Source organism: Felis catus, chromosome B3 (assembly GCF_018350175.1).
Source record: "Felis catus isolate Fca126 chromosome B3, F.catus_Fca126_mat1.0, whole genome shotgun sequence".
In the NCBI taxonomy this organism is placed as follows: domain Eukaryota; kingdom Metazoa; phylum Chordata; class Mammalia; order Carnivora; family Felidae; genus Felis; species Felis catus.
Genome location: NC_058373.1, coordinates 113,155,725 through 113,172,921, shown reverse-complemented (window position 1 = coordinate 113,172,921; position 17,197 = coordinate 113,155,725). Strand labels below are relative to the sequence as shown.

At 46.9% G+C, this 17,197-nt stretch overlaps 1 long non-coding RNA gene across 5 annotated transcripts in view; it reads right to left on the bottom strand.

The window, feature by feature from the left end:
* LOC111560896 overlaps positions 1-12,713 on the bottom strand; it is a 41,384-nt gene extending 28,671 nt beyond the window's left edge. The window contains exons 1-3 of one of the 5 annotated variants that reach the window (XR_006599712.1): positions 12,546-12,713; positions 10,089-10,526; positions 7,349-7,592 (exon numbers count right to left, since the gene is read on the bottom strand). This is a non-coding gene — a long non-coding RNA (uncharacterized LOC111560896). The other 4 variants (XR_006599713.1, XR_006599711.1, XR_002743158.2 and 1 more) reach the window with 4 other exon arrangements.
* Between the last annotated feature and the right edge of the window lie 4,484 nt (positions 12,714-17,197).

Sequence of the window (17,197 nt, the reverse complement as noted above, 5' to 3'; positions counted from 1 at the left end):
TGAAGAAATGGGCAAAAGACATGAATACACACTTCTCCAAAGAAGACATCCAGATGGTCAACCAACATATGAAAAAATGCTCAACATCACTCATCATCAGGGAAATAAAAATCAAAACCACAATGAGATGCCACCTCACACCTGTCAGAATGACTAACATTGACAACTCAGGCAACAACAGATGTTGGGGAGGATGCAGAGAAAGATCTCTTTTGCATTGCTGCTGGGAATGCAAGCTGGTGCAGCCACTATAGAAAAGAGTGTGGAGGTTCCTCAAAAAATTAAAAATAGAACTACCCTACAACCCAGCAATTGCACTACTAGGTATTTATCCAAGGGATACAGGTATGCAATGTTTCAAAGGGACACATGCACCCCAATGTTTATAGCAGCACTATCAACAACAGCCAAAGTATGGAAGGAGCCCAAATGTCCATCGATGGATGAATGGATAAAGAAGATGTGGTATATATATACAATGGAGTATTACTCGGCAATCAAAAAGAATGAAATCTTGCCATTTGCAACTATGTGGATGGAACTAGAGGGTATTATTCTAAGGGAAATTAGTCAGAGAAAGACAAATATCATATGACTTCACTCATATGAAGGCTTTAAGATACAAAACAGATGAACTTAAGGGAAGGGAAGCAAAAATAATATAAAAACAGGGAGGGGGACAAAACATAAAACACTCTTAAATATGGAGAACAAACAGAGGGATGCTGGAGGGGTTGTGGGAGAGGGGATGTTTAAATGGGTAAGGGTCATTAAGGAATCTACCCCTGAAATCATTGTTGCACTGTATGATAACTAACTTGAATGTAAATTTAAAAAATAAAATGAGATAAAATAAATAATAATTAAAAACAGACAGACCTGGGTTCAATCCCAGCCCTATAGCTTAAAGACCATGTGATCTTGAGCAAGTTATTTAGTCTCTTGGAATTGGTTTCTCATTTGAAAAATACAGAACAGAGCTAGGCCACAGGAACATTGAGTTAAACAAGATAATGCACTTATGGGGTTTAGTGTTGGCACCCAGCGTGTAGTAAGTGTTGAATAAATGTTAGATGTTGTTGTTAGCAGAATAATCTGGTTGGTTGGTTTCTAGTCATGGCTTTAGCCCACTTGAGTTTTGTGAACTTGAATGAAGTATTTCACCCCTGCAGGCACTTATTTCATATAAAAAGAGAGGATAGGTCTTGAAACTTAATATTCCTCTGACTCTAGGATTCTATGATCCCTTTAGTCCTAATGGGATAATTCCACTTGCCATGAGAACCAACATTAGGATAATCACATGAGGTAGCTGCCTAAAGGGCAAGATAAGAGAGGTTGCCAAAGTTCACCTGGCTTCTGCAGACCAAAGCCCATCTTTGTCTCCTATCCTAGATCCCAGGCAGCAGTAGGGAGGTGCTGTGGGGAGCTGGTCTGTGGAGCATCCTGGTAAAAACGGAAGGAAGGAAGGAAGGAAGGAAGGAAGGAAGGAAGGAAGGAAGGAAGGGAGGGAGGGAGGGAGGGAGGGAGGGAGGGAGGGAGGGAGGGAGGAAGGAAGGAAGGAAGGAAGGAAGGAAGGAAGGAAGGAAGCAAGCCAGGCCTTTAGGCCTACCTGAAAAACAGATTCAGAGGTCTGCAGGAAGGGGAAGTACTGGGCAGGGCAAGAGTCTGCCCCAGACTGAGTGCCAGTGAGAAAGGAGGCTGTGAGGAGGCTGAAATTGCAGTTTCTGGAGCTGTCTGAAGAGGCATTGTGTGCACTGGTTAAAAACCTAGCTGCGGAGCCAGATTGCCTGGGTTTGAATCTTGCCTCTTCCATTTATCAGCTGTGTGATCATGGTCAAAGTACTTAACATCTCTGGGCCTCAAATCCTCCATTTGGAAACAGGAGTAAGGATGATAGTTCCCCCTACTGGGTTGTTGTGGAGAATAGTGTATATAAGAACTTAGCAAAGTGCCAGGCATATGATAAGTGCTACACAAGTGCCGGCTGTGAATATTTTTATGATATTGGGGAGCAAGATATCATTTTGGCCTTGGAACACTTGAGAATACATGTGTAGGTAGGTGGTGGGGGGGTCGTCCCTCTGTTGTTTCATTAGAAACAGTCGGAAGCATCCCCCCATGCTGCCTGGAGGCCTGGGGCACGAGTGGAGCTCCTATAAGATACCTTCTGGAGACTCCCAGAAATGTGCAAGAGACTTTGTGAATGGTCCCGTAACAGTAGCAGAACATGCCAGAAAAATATATTCCTTATAATTACTATAGTCCCTCCATACAGGCGCTTGAGGAAACTAAGTTTATACCATCACTGTTAAGGTTCAAATCCCCTCAAGTAAGAGTATTTTTGGAAGTGCTAAATAGCAAATTATCTGGGCACCTGGGTGACTCAGTGGGTTAAGTGTCCAACTCTTGATTTTTGGCCCAGTTCGTGATCTTATGGTTTGTGGGTTCAAGCCCCACATTGGGCTCTGCACTGACAGCACAGAACCTGCTTGGGATTCTCTCTCTCCCCTTCTCTCTGCCCCTCACGTGCTCTCTCCCTCTCTTAAAAATAAACATTTAAAGAAAGAAAAAAGTAAATAGTAAATTGTCTTCAGCCACGCAGTGCAAATGAGTTTCTCAGATGGGCCAATATTTTAGTAGAACCTGAGGGAATAGGAACTGGAACTGGTTGGGGCAGGTCAGTCCTGCCATGAGCTCTGTGTGAGACAGAAGGTGGGTGGGGTCCTGGGTGGCAGACAAGAAGTTCTAAGTGTGCTTTGGGTGAGATACGAGGATGCTAGAGAGTAAGGAGAGGGGCATTGACAAAGGTGGCCTGCTTAAGTTTGGCCTTGGAGCCCCTGGGCCTTGGGCTGGCTGAATTGCCATGGCCACAGCCCATGAGGGCTGTTCCTCTGGCCCTCCTCCCCTGGTGGACCTTACTTGCCAGGGATAGCTCAACTGCATGGGACTTGGCTGCCTCCTAGTGGCCACTGGGCAGACGTTCTCTTAAAATGGGCAGAGACAACAGGAAGATTTTACAAAAGCCATTTGGATAGTGCTTCACAGTTATAAGGCACTGTCACAAAAATGACAGTGTAGCTTTTCTGCTTGAATATGCCCCCTGTCTTCCCATAGTCTTCAGCCACCTCAACCATGTTATCTACGCCAACCCTTCCCCAGCCACCTCCAACACTCCACCTTTCAGTTTCCCTTGACTCATCTAATTTCTCCTAATAGGTGGAGAGGGTCCTGGAGCTTGGAGAAGCAAGGGAAGACTGGTGAGCTGACTCCTCCAGGGCCTTGGGTCCTTGCTCTAGCCAGAGGTTAGAGAGTGTGGCTGGAAAATGACAGTCCCCTTCACTCAGCTTGTGCACACTCTCCCCTCTTCACACGGTGGTCCTGGTTCCCTGGACACGCCTCAGGACTAGAACTGCCCTGAGCTGCCTTCGCTTCCAAGCCACAAACCCCAGGAGTCCTTAGACTTTAAGTTCCTCTTAAAACCAGACTATCCACCACCACTCCCTTCCCCAAATCAGCACAAAGTCTGCCCTTTCTCTGATGCTATGGAAGGTACTCACACTTGGCCATTTGAGAGGCTTACCAATTGTCCCTATAGTGAAGGTGGCAGCAGGCAATGAAACATCCATCACAGCAAGATACATAGGGTCCCACACTTTCAAAGGACTCAGTCATGGTCCCCAGTTTTTGGTTCCTAACTTTGCTGAGATCACTGAAAACCCCAAGGGTGAGGCTGACATCCTCCTCCCTGGGTAGCTCAGCCGAGATGCTATCAGACCCAACAATACGCTCCCTTGTGTGCAGAGTATCCTAGTAACCATTGTTCTGATTGTCTTTCCACAGGAAAAGGTAATCTGAGAGTCATACTGAATATTTTAAATGTTGGATGTTGAGTGTGTTTTGGTTTCTGATGTGTTATCTTGAGAAACCACTTAGAGATGTTTTATTTGGGGCAGCACAAAGCAGCCATTAAAATGGTTTCATTTGCAGTATTAAACTTTGTTTCTCCAGGCACAATACAGCAGTTGAGCCTGTTGGGATGATGTCCCTCCTTTCCAAGTAGGACTTGAGAAGAATTAAGGCAGAGAAAGGCGAGGATGCAGTGGAGGGGGCCTCGGACTTCTCTGATGGACAAGAGCTGAGCTAGGACCATGTGGAACCAACTTCTAGGCACAAAGTAGGGTCACAGCAGAGGGTCCTTTCTGGTCCAATGGCACCCCAAGAGCCAACCCAACCCTGTCAGATTCACCCCTCCATGGAAGCCTCAGTAGGGACCCTGTTCAGGCAGGTCACGACCCAAGAGAGAATGCCAGATGTTGAGCATGGAAACAAGGGGGAAAATGGGGGTGGGGGGTGGGATCAGTGGTTTTACTTCCTTCTCTCTTAACAACCCTCAATATTTTAGCTTCTCTCCCCTGCCTGCTATTGGTATTCAATTCCACAGGACCATAATAGGTGAGAATGGAGAAGAGGATTTCAATTCCTTTCATCGCTCCAAATACTGCAGGAGCCAGGAGCCGTAGAAATACTCACCAAGGACTCATTTGCACTTGGATGCTTCTGAGGAGAGGGACAGCCATATACTTGCCCTCTCTGGAAGGAAACAACACCTACTGAGATGGAAGAAAACCTCAGGACATATAGGAAGCTGGATTGGCACAAACCCCTGGGTCTACACCCTTCCCTTTTTTTTTTTTTTTTACAGCTCCTTACCAACTGTGCCAGTAATCACCACAGCTCTCCCCCTTCTCCTCTCAGACTCACTACTTCCTGTTTCCTGTGCTATGAGCACCCTGATGCCCACTTTCCCTCCGAGTTCCCCAGTTCTGGCAATGGACACAGCCCATATCCCCACTTCAGACCTTCCCGGCCTCTCTCACTCTTGGTTTCCCCCTTCTGCAAGCACCATGGCTGCCTGGGGACCGTGCTAGAGGCTGATGAAGGGCATTTCCAAAATAGCCTCTGTTAGGAAAAAGCTGGTTGGGGAGGTTACTGGGGAGGGGTGCTCATAGATAAAGAATTAACTGCAAAACCATGTTGTTAAGTACTGTCCTAGAGGCTGGTACAGATGGTCATTTTATTCTTTAAATTGATCTTGCAAACAAACACCCTCCCAATCCTTTCTTGTCCCTTTCCTTCCTGCTTGAGACAGTGTTTTGAGAGAATGATGTTTGTTGCTGTGGCAACAAATGCCTGAATGAGGACAGGGCAGGAAGTTGGGAAAAGCCCGATTTGTGATGGCAGCATTGAGCCATTGGGTCAACTCTGATGTCACCTACCTCCAGGCTCCTTGTTAAGTAGATAAACACATCTCCCTAGGGTTTAAGCCATTGTTGGTGGACTTTTGGTTACTTGGAACCCAAAGCATTGTAACTGATTTTCTTCTAGGTATGAATGAAGGAGTTAAGAGTGACTTAGGGACAGACTCATCACAGTTCTGGTGATCAGTCTGGGCAGAGTCAACTTCTTTGTGGAAAGGGACAGAAAGCCCCATGGTGGATGGACCCACTTAACCTGCATTCACTGAACTTATTCAGCCCTTATTTGTGGAACGGTGCCTATGTGCCAGGCATCATGAGGAGTTGCTGTGGCTAAAATCAAGAGTAAAACCACACATAGTCCTAGTTTTCATGAAGCTTAGAATCCAATGAGGGAATAAGACATTAATCAAATAATAACAAGTAAACAATTAAAAGATGAGCTAAGCACATGGAGGAAAGAAGATGCCGTAAGAACATGCAACACGATACATATTAAATAAAGCCTGGGAGCCAGAAAAATATCCTTGAGAAAGTAATCTTTAAACTGGGACCTGAAAGAGGAAGAGGAGGGGTATGCCAAGCAGAGGCTAGTGAGGCTTGGAGTACAGGGAGCTGTGCATGCAAAGGCCATGGGGCATGAGAGAACCAGGCTGGCATGAGAGCCCCGAGAGGAACAGACTGAGTTTAGGTGGGTTGAAAGTTTGCCTTCAGTGCCTCCCCAAAATCTGGCTTACTAATACTCCTTGCCATGTCCCCTGCTTCTTCACTCATCCCACACTGCACCCCCCCCCCCCCGGGAACCCTGTGTCTTCAAGGCTCTTTGACTAAAGTGCCATGCTGGGGTTCCACCCAGTTCTGCCCTTCCCTCTACTCTACCTTGCAAATGACTCTCCCCTCTATCAAAATCTCCTTTTCCTCTCCATAAATCAAGCTATTAAAGAATCTCTTCTACACTTTGTTGAGAGAGAGAAAGAACCATTGGTGGAATTCAGATAGCAAGCAAAGAATTTCAGGCAGGAGGAAGGCCTTGGACATCATATGTCCCGCTCAGCGGTCTCCTGGCCTCCTCCATAAGACACTTGTGGGCTGGGGTGCAGGTCAGTCTGTGCGGGTGCACTGGCCACTCCCCTCCTTTCCTGGATACGCCAGTAACTTCCCCTCAGCGGCTGAACTCAGAAGTCTCCCTACCCTAGTTTTTTACTGCAGCAGCACCCAGGGCTTTGTGGGAGGGCTGGGCCACCCTCTGATGAATGGACTTCAAAGCACCTAAAGAGAGGCAGTGGGAGGAGCCTCGCTTTGGAACCAGAGCAGGAGCCACACAGTTCTGGGGATGAGGCTGATCCCCAGTGTGCTGCATGAGATCAGGCTGTCACTTAGCTCTCTGGGCCTCAGTTGCCTCATCTGCAAAAATAAAGATGATCTTCTTTACAGAGTTGCTGGGAGGATTAGAAATAAAAATGTATAGGGGCGTCTGGGTGGCTCAGTCGGTTAAGCATCCGACTTAGCTCGGGTCACGATCTCGCGGTCCGCGAGTTCGAGTTCGAGCCCCGCGTCGGGCTCTGGGCTAATGGCTCAGAGCCTGGAGCCTGCTTCCAATTCTGTGTCTCCCTCTCTCTCTGCCCCTCCCCCGTTCATGCTGTCTCTCTCTCTCTCTGTCTCAAAAATAAATAAACGTTAAAAAAAAATTTAATAAAAAAGAAATAAAAATGTATAAAAGGGGGACAAAGATGAGGTTTTAAATCTGAGCTCAAGCACAGATGTAGCATAGAGATTAACAGTCCAGTCCCAATTCCAAATAGATTGCCCTATACATCTACTCCCACCTATCAGGCCCTGGGTCCTGAGTGTTTATTGGAAAACACGACGATCCCTAGATCTGCATTGTCTGATTTGCTAGCCACTGGTCACAGGTGGCTGTATAAATTCTAATTAAAATGAAATAAAATTTAAACTTCAGTTCTTTACACTAGTCTCATTTTAAGTGGCTCAATAGCCTTTCGTGGTGTCGGACAGAGCAGATATAGAACATTTCCATCAGCAAAGAAAGTTCTATTGGACAACAGGAACTTAGAGAAAGGAGCCACTTGTAAAGAGGAGGTATGTTTATTTTACTTGTCATCTCACTCCTGGACCAAGACACTGATTGGGACAAACTGGCAGTTAGAGAATCAATGGGAGTTTGGCACACATGAGTGCACGTGTGTGTGTGTGTGTGTGTGTGTGTGCGCGCGCCTGCACATGCATAAGTGTATGGGTAGCAGACAGGCCATGGGTCCAGCCTTCAGGCCTTCCAGATGATCTCATTGACAGTCACCACTTGCAGGGCTCGACCTGGTGAGTAAAGTCACAGAATGAAAACCCACCACAGAGATCTCAAACTTGCCCCACCTGTGAGACCCAGGGCTGGGGACAGGGAAGAGGTCCACAATCCTGGAATCTAGTCCTGACTCAGGACCCCAGGAGGAAAGGATCTCCTGGTGTTGCTTCTAAGGCAGAAGGAGAAGACGACACAGAGCTACAAGATACAAGTGTGCCACCCTTAGGACAGAGGGACATGCAACCCTGATTGCTACCTTGATTCAAGGGCTAAGACAAGGACTTGGCAGATAAAACAAATGGGCTCCCCAGGGAGTCTGCTCTACAAAAGATACATAAGGAGGGGACTGGATCATTCCAGAGCCTACAGTAGGTCTGCCTCCGTGGGTTTCTTACTCACAAGTATGGCAGTCTCTCAAGCTGTTCCTGGCCATGAGACACAACGTGGACTGTTTTCCCAGCAGGCCTACTTCCCAGAGACCTTGGCATCATAGGTGACAGACTTCCTAGCTGACTCCACTTCCAAGAGCCACAAATGTCCTGAGCGGGCCACAGCCACAAAGAGAAATGCCCAGGGAACCCTAAAGCATTTCAGTGCTGTAGACTCAGCTCCCTGGAATTGTGCTGCAGGGATGCCTGCCCTCCCAAACGCCTCCCTCCTCTGCACTCACTCATGAGTTTCACTCAGAAGTCATTGGAGCCCCAGGCCTCTGGTCTGCATCTTGACAGATTGTCTCCATAGTATATGATATTCAGTAAACCTTTTGAGTTAAGAGCCCAAAATTTGGAGTCAGCTCTGTACAAGCTTGGCAAGTTACTTCCATTTCATCATCTGCAAATGCAAATAACAGCATCTACTTCTTTGGGCTGTTGGCATTAATGGATGACTTAGCACAGTGGCCCAAATATGGCAGCTATTACTATTATTAGTTCTACCAAGATGCAGTGACATACAAGGCTGAGCCCCAACTCTGGGGGGTAGCTGGAGAGAGCTTCAGAAGAGGGGCCACAGAGATGGGTCTGAGAGAGAAGCAGGATCCTGCTAGAGAGGGAAGTGGGGAAGACCATTCTTGGAGGACAGTTGTCTTGCTCAGCCCTTAGGTCTACCTGACTGGGCGGACACCTGAGGCTCACCTTCTTCCTTCCTAAGCAATCATGAGACACCTGGAGGGGTAAGAGGGAGAGGGGGAAGGAAGAGGTAGCCATGGTCTGTGCCCTGGTTTGGGGTAAACACAAATCTGAGGGCTGGATAACTCACTACCCCATCTTCACATTGCTGGCTACAGTGTATCCCCATGTCTGGAAAGTGCAATTAGGGGTCAAGAGCAAAGCGCTGTCTTCAATAGAAGCTGTCTTGAGAGCAGCCTCTAGAAAGAGAAGGCACTACTGTTACCACGAAATGGCTTCCCCTGATTTATAATAGGAAGTGAAGAGCTGGTCTTGTTCTCAGAATGGCCTCAGAAATTCACTGTCAATTTTCCTGTCCTAATAGTGACGACTAAAATAGTAATAATGGCAATAATTCTTAAAACCTGCAATTTTTCTATTATCAATTTCCTTATTGTTACAGTGATAACTCATTCATCCAGAATTCAATATTTGGCAACCTCACTCATGCAAAACAAAGCACAGAATCAGAAATCAGGTGAAAAAGCAAAAGCCTGGAGAAGCTTTGGAGAAGCACATATCATGTGATGAGAGCACTCAGACACCATTTATCCTTATTTTCTGCACAGTTCTAATACCTTGGGTTATGTTTCTAAATTTAATCCGATTGTAAGCAATTTATAGAGTAGCTGCTGGAGATGGGCACCCTGACAGCGGTAGGTGGCAATAAGGGAGGAGGCAAAGAAACTTTGAAGGGCAGACCAAGAACCGCAAAGCACAGCAACTGGATGTGTTTAAGAGGCAGTGGTTGAGGGCACCTGTGCCATTCCCACAGGATTCTAGGTTCTTACCAAGGAGCTCAGGACATACATCCCAAAAGTCCAACAGGTGTGTGATCCAATGATTTGGACTGTGTTCCTGCAGGGACAACCGGCACCCATCTAGTCTCAACCTCCCCTCAGCATTTCTGAGATGCTAGGTTACCTTCCTGCTGCCTGTCCCCCACCCCCACCCTCCCACACACATACTGAATACAGCCCAGGAGGAAAAGCCCTGGCATAGAGGTCTGAGTTCTGAGTGTGACCTCACAAGTTGTCCCTCTGACCTATCAATTATTCTTTGAACTCTTCCCAGGAAGCTCAATTTCCTCCCCCGTAAAAGGAATGTTGGACTACATAAGGTCTGACAGTCCATGTGTTCAGGGAGAGGCTGTCTGGGGCTGAGGGATAATGATCGCCGACATGATCAAGGATCTGCACAGGTGATATCTAAGTGCTTTACGGGCTAACCTTTAATCCTCTCAACAACCCTGTGAGGCTCCAACAGTGGCATAGGGCCCCACGACTGTTTTAACAGTCTGCTGCTGCTACCTTGACATTCTTAAGTTTTGAAACTGGAGCCTACCTTTTCATTCTGTATTGGAACCTGCAAATTGTGCAGCCAGTCCTGAGTTCGAGGTCTCCTCTTTACAGGAACTAAGTAACTCCTGTGGTTCCTGACCAAGGACAGTAGCATCATCTGGTGACTAGTTACAAGTGCAAAGTCCCAGGCCCAGCATAGCTCTCTAGAGTCGGATCTGCACTTTAAGGAGATCAAATGCAGAGTCTGCCATCTTAGCCACTGTTTGTCTGCTATTTTCTTCCATGTCTGCACTTACTGGAAACGTATCCTTAATTGAACAGGAAAGATCTCAATTTCTGATCTTCAAGTGAGAGGAGATTCACCTTGCTCGTGGGAGGTGGGCTTCTACATGGGCGGGCCACCCCAAAAGCTGTGGAGGAGCCAGGTAATTCAGAAGTTGCACCCACGGTGGTCAGGACTCAGGCTGGGACTGGGGCGGGACTAGCAGGAGAAACAGCACAAAATTTAAGGAGACACGCGCTTTCAGGGGTGGACCTTGCACCTCCACACTCCGAGAGCCTCCTTAAACTCTTCGTCCAAGGCTCCCGCTCGCCAGGTGTTGGTGGGAAGTCTGCCTGGGCCAACACAGCTGACCTCTGCGCGGCGCCTGCCCCGCCCAGCCCACGTGGTTCCGCGTTTGGAATGCGGTGAAGCGTCAGCCTCCAGTCCTGGGAAGTTCTGGCCCGAGCTTCCCCCTCACTGGAAACTCCCAAAAGGGGTGTGAGTGATTGCTACTTTGAGAATTCAGTCTTCACGCCATCTCTTAGCATTTTTAACCTCACGAAGCCCGCAGCAACCCCCTACTCCTCACTTTGTCTAGGTTCAGAGCTCTGTGTTGGGGATTGTTGGGGCAGGCTTCGCCCTCTTCTAATCTCCCGAGCAGACCGCCCCACCTAGCAACTGATAGCCTCTCCCGAGGGCGGAGCTGGGTGCGTGGGGGCTGGGGACGCTTTTATGCCGCCGGCCTGAATGCAGGTGGGAGACCAGCCTGGAGACTGACTTGCACACCCGAATTCAACTCCACATCACCTGGGGGACGCACAGGATTTCCCTCCTCCTGCCCGCGTCCTAGTCAGCAATGGGGCTGGTCTTCAGTCGGCACCCACGTTTGAATTCAGAGGGCCCTTCCCCCTAAGAGGGCTGAGAAGCTCAGGGGGTTTTCAGGACTAAGGTTCCCAGAGCTGACCCACCTCCTCACCAGGACAGGTTTCTTAAATGAGGCTTCTCCAATCCACAAATCAGAATCTCCTGGGGATGGGCATGGTCCCTGCTACTTTGTATGAAATAGAAGAAGGTGCCTTCTCTGGGCAGAAGCAGTCTTGCTAGGATGTGACTTGGCAAGTGGACAGAGACTTTAGGTTAAGAAAAATCCCCCCTCCCTTTAGAGAAGGCAGCCCTGAGTTGAGGGCATGTGTGGACTGTGGAGCATAGCTTGCACTTTGGCTTCCATTTGCCCTCTTTATGCAGTACACAACCTGCCTTGTTATGAGTGGAGGCCCTGAGTGGGGCTGGTTAAAAGCCCTGCAGGTGATTCTGATGATTGGCCAGGTGGGAGCCTCTGAGGCCGGAGAACAAATATGACCAGATGTGATAGTGATACACGGTGGCCAGCACATGGCACCTTAGCCAGCCCCTTCCTGCTGGGGTTCCTCAGACATTCCCAGGCCAAGGTTCTACCACCCCCATCCCCCTTTAAAAAATGTATTTATTTATTTTGGGAGAGGGAGAGAGAGAGAATCCTAACTAAGCAGGCTCTGTGCCTGATGCCGGACTCCATCAGGAACTGTGAGATCACGACATGAGTTAAAATCAAGAGTCAGATGCTTAACCGACTGAGCCACCCAGGCGCCCTGCTCCCCCACGTTGCCCCCCCTTTTTTTTTTACACACACAAAATAAGCCAAAAGAAAGCCTAACCTCTAGGAATGACATTTAGAGAAGGGGGGAAGGGGGGAGAGAAGGAGGGGAGGGCCCTTATCTATATTAAACAGGTCCAGTTCTCCCTGAACAGACAGCTGAGTCATGAGATGCATCCTGCTCCACCCCCTGCCCTTCCTGTCCAGGAGACAGCTGCCACAAGCATTTCTCCTAAAAGGCTGGGTTCTGAGGGACAGGCAGGATGGAGGGCACTGGTGGGGAAGCAGGGAGTCTGGGTTGTCCCCGACCAAAGGCTGGCTGAACACCCTGGAGAGACTGACAGCTCTCTCAAGGTGTTTCAGCTTTGCCAGTGGAACAGGGAGGTGAGTTTCAGGGTGTTCATGAGAGGGCACTCCACCCGTCCATGTTAGGTGTTCCAAGCTGCACAGTCCTGGCATTGCCCAGTAGCATCCTTCAGGATCTGGGACGCAACTGAGGTGGAGAGCTGTGGGTATCAATGAACTTTCACCAGTTACACCGTGGTAGCAAACAACCCTCCCCCAACCTCAGTGTCTACAACAACAAAGGCTTACTTCTTACTCACGTTGGCTGTAGTTCTTTTCCCAAGTTGTGTGCACTCCTGGACCCAAGTTGTGGAAGCAGCCCTGATTTGGGCCATGCCGGGCTTGTGGAAAGAGCAAGGGTGGAACCAGGTGATGGCACTTAAATCTTCCACTGGGATGTGCAGGTGATGTTCTGTGGGTCAAAGCAAGTTACAAGACCCACCCTGAGTCAAAGGGTCAGGGAAGCCTACCACAGGCAGTGAATAATTGGGAACAAGAATGCAACTTACCACAGTAACCCTCTGACTTAGGCCAATGGGATTCCTTCTCCAAAGAGAACATCCTTTAGCCAAAGGAGACAGTATGAAGTAGTGGAAAGAACAAGGCTTGGAATCAGGTCTAGATTTTAACCTGGACTGAGCCATATACTAGCTTTGTGATGTTGGCCAAGTTATTTAACTTCTCTGAATCTTCATTTCCATCTACAGAATGGGTATAATCCCCAATTCACAGGGAATTTTTGAGGATTAGATAAAATAGTATATGCTAAGTCTTTGGCACATAATAGGAACACAGTAAACATAAACTCTCTGCTCTTCTACCCCCTTCCCAGCTTTGGTATTTTATCCATAACTGTGGGGTACTTACAACCAGTACTCCTACTAACTTCACAAGGTTGGGATCAAATGGAATTGAGGGAATTTATTGTGTCCTACTGTGTGCCAGGCATTGGCACTACACAATTTACTTTCATATTCTCATTTATTTTGCCCAATAACCCCGTGAGACAGGCACTTTCTTACCCCATTTTATGGATGAGGAAAATAAGGATCAGAGAGGATAAGTAATTTGCCAAAGGTCATGTAATGGCTGAAATAAGATGTGAAGTTTCCAGAACTCACACTCGAAGTGTGGTTTATTTTATGAGTGGTCTGTTTGGTACTGCTCTGTGATAAGCTAAGAACAGAAATGGAGAGTGTTTGGAAACTTTTATGGCAGCTGGGCATTGCCACGACATTCAAGTGCATGATGGATGGTTTTATTTCATTGAACAGAATATAGATGAGTTTGGTTGATGCAGAAGTCTCTGGTAAGTTGCCTGTGGTGGAGGCTATGTTCTAGTCATGCACACTAGGACCACACAATAGTCCACGACTCAGGGGAAATCAAAAGCACTGGTCTTCAGCACAGATGGTGTGGGTAGCACTGTTCTGGAACACCACTTTTTGTGTTGGTGGGCCTGCCCTGCCACCTGTGGCAGACCAGGGGGATATTCATGGTTAATCAAAGTGGTACTTTGTCTACACTGATGTGTAAGGCCTGGGGCCAGGGTCTGTGTATTCCTCCTGGCAAGTGGTTTGTGCTTTGTACGTGGAACATATTCAATATGAGTCTCCACCTTGGTGAGTGAATGAATGAAATGATGAATGAATGAATACGTTTCTGGCTGTAAGAGAGCAACTTGGGATGGCTTTGAGCAAAACCATGAATTGGGCAAAATTTCTCTACCGGCTCTCTCTGCTGCCTTCACTTCTAGCTCCCTTCTCCTTCCTCTTTTTTCTGCCCAATGCCTTCAGGGTGCTTTCCTGGCTGCCCAAGACCCCACATGCCCCCCTTTTCCTGTGAGTGGTGCTCTACACTGCACCTCTTCACTGCCCTCTCTCCTGGCCACTTCCCAGTTCCGAGTCTCTTCCAGGGGGATCTCCCCCAGCTAGCCATCCCCTGATAAAGACAACACAGAGCCTACACATCTAGGAAGGGGCTCTGCTCCTCCCAATAAAACAGCAAAGATTTCTAAAAATACTACAGGTAATACTGGTGTAGACACCCGAGACTGCCATTATCATATGCTGCTGGTAAAGGCATCTTGTGGTATGTTTCTAAAAGGCAGTTTGGAGATGTGTATCAAGAATTTTAAAAATACACCTTTTAACCTAAAAGCATGCTTTCAACATTTATCAAAAAATAATCAGGGATGTGGCAGAATGTTTATATACTGAGGTATTTATCATAACATCATTTACACAGTAAAATAGGGAATTCAACCTAAATGAAAATGATGAAATACATTATGATATAGGCAGGATGAAATGTTATTCAACCATTAAAATTATGTTTTTGAATTATTTTTTTTAATTATTTTTAACGTTTATTCATTTTTGAGACAGAGAGAGACAGAGCATGAACAGGGGAGGAGCAGAGAGAGAGGGAGACACAGAATCTGAAACAGGCTCCAGGCTCTGAGCTGTCAGCATAGAGCCCGACGTGGGGCTCAAACTCACGGACCGTGAGATCATGACCTGAGCCGAAGTCGGACGCTTAACCGACCAAGCCACCCAGGCGCCCCTTGAATTATTTTTAATGATCTGCTAAGATGCTTATTAGCTATTATAAATGAAAAAAAGACAAGGTTCAAGAATTTTTAAATAAAAATATAGGTGAATGTAAAAATATTATCTGCCTGGATGATGGGATTTGTGTGGTGTTATCTTTTTTTTTTTTTTTTGTAATTTCTAAACTTTCTATAATGAGCACAAAAATTATTTATGGTCAGAAAAAACATGGAAGACATTGTTTAAAGTCTTTTCTGGCTTTGCAGACAGAACTCTTTCCAGTGTATGTAGTTATACCCTCAAGGCAGTCCTGTTCTGATGCAGGACACTGCTAGGGAAAGTGCCCTTGGCGTTTGCTGAGAGCTAGCCTTGAAGTACTTGAAGTACCTTGAAGTACTGTTAGCCTGTTTCCTGGTCTTGCATTGCCACTAACTGGCTGTTGGGCCTTGGACAAGTCATTTTATTTCTCTGGGCTTTGGGAGTCTTCATTTATAAAATTCTGATTAGATTCTGATTCTGGATTCTGATACACTCATTAAGTCAATGTATTCATTGTGAGTAAGGATTCATGATTTACCGTTCTCTACTGTGAGTATCTTAAACAGTGGATCCTTATCTATAGCTAGAGGAATGACTCTCTAATGATGGAATTTCACATTGGAATTTCACTTGAATCACCTACAAGCAAACACTGACCATATAGCTCTCTACAACTCAAACATTCTAGATATTATCTGACCTTCTGAGAGAGTCAAGGATCCTTCCACATCAGCCTAAGTCTTGAGAGGGAGAGGAGAGTTGTCTGCCTGGAAGAGTAAGATAAGCTCTTGTGTTCTGAGCTTCCTTACCTTTCCCTCTCCTTTCTCCAAGTCTCAGCTGTTCACCACTGTCTGCTTCCTCTGTCTTCATCCTCTTCCCCATGGTTGAGTTGGGCTTATGTCAGCGTGGTTCCCTGGTGGGCTGGTGGCTCAGCCACTACAGCTGGGTGAGGAAAGAGTGTGACTCATGCCATGGGTCCAGTGAGTCAGACGGGGTGGGCTGGACCAGGGGCTTCCCCAGGACAGGAAGCAGGTTCTAAGTATGCAGAGGCCTTAGTTTCCTCCTGGTAGGGGGCACTTCCAGGAGAGAGGACCAGTATTGTTCCCTTTTCCATCTCTGTGAACTCATTCAGGAACACTTCTTGTCAAATGTATTGCCACCTCTTCCAAGTCTTAGTATGCTGTGTTAGTCTGTGCCAATCCCCTGCTTTCCTGGATTTGAGAGGAAGAAGGAGATGAGCAGGCCACAGCCAGAGCCAAAGAAGATAAGAATTTCCCATTCTATCTTCCCATGTCCTAGGTTTGAGCCCAGCAAGATTTCAGAGCTCATGTGATTCTTTACTCCGCCTTCTAGCTCAAGAACTGAGACATAAGTGTAGTATCCACACTGCCCTGGAGTTAAAATCCTACGTTGTGTGACCTTGGGCAAGTTATTTAACTATTTTGAGTTTCAGTTTCCTTTGCTGGGAAAAAACAAATAAAGGGATAATAAACTCACCTAATGGGATTGTTGTACATTAAATAAAACCTTGCACCACTACAGACCTGGCTTCATAAGGTACTGAGTCTATGTGCGTTTTGAAATGGAGTGGAAGATACATTCATTACTTTTGGATTCACGGGGAGATCTGAAGTCAGTGAGAAGGCATTTCCGGGGCATTGGCACCGGTTGGGAATTGTGCACCAGGCTGGTTCTGAAAGGCAACCTGGGGTACTTTGTTCTGACAGAAACTTTTCTTCTCTTCTAAGCAGCTAGGGCCTTTCCGCTTCCTGGTGAACAATCCTTAGGGGGCCCTTCACACCCAGTGCAAACAATGAACAAGCTGAATGTGTCCTAAGGATTACTAGAAAGAATCAGTATTGCTATGTTTCCTTTTGTTGCAGGCTCCAATATGGTCTGGTAGGACATGACTGACCCCGTCCTCATTTAAATTTTTGTTACTTTAGGGGCGCCTGGGTGGCGCAGTCGGTTAAGCGTCCGACTTCAGCCAGGTCACGATCTCGCAGTCCGTGAGTTCGAGCCCCGCGTCGGGCTCTGGGCTGATGGCTCAGAGCCTGGAGCCTGTTTCCGATTCTGTGTCTCCCTCTCTCTCTGCTCCTCCCCCGTTCATGCTCTGTCTCTCTCTGTCCCAAAAATAAATAAACATTGAAAAAAAAATTTTAAAAAAAATAAAAAAAAATAAATTTTTGTTATTTTGTTCATCTGGGGATTTTTTTTGCATTATTTTTGATTTTCAAAAATACTGCATTAAAATATAATTTATCTAGATTACTGAGTTCCTCGGCATGCCCTTAAATTTTGCACCTAATGAAGTAATCCCC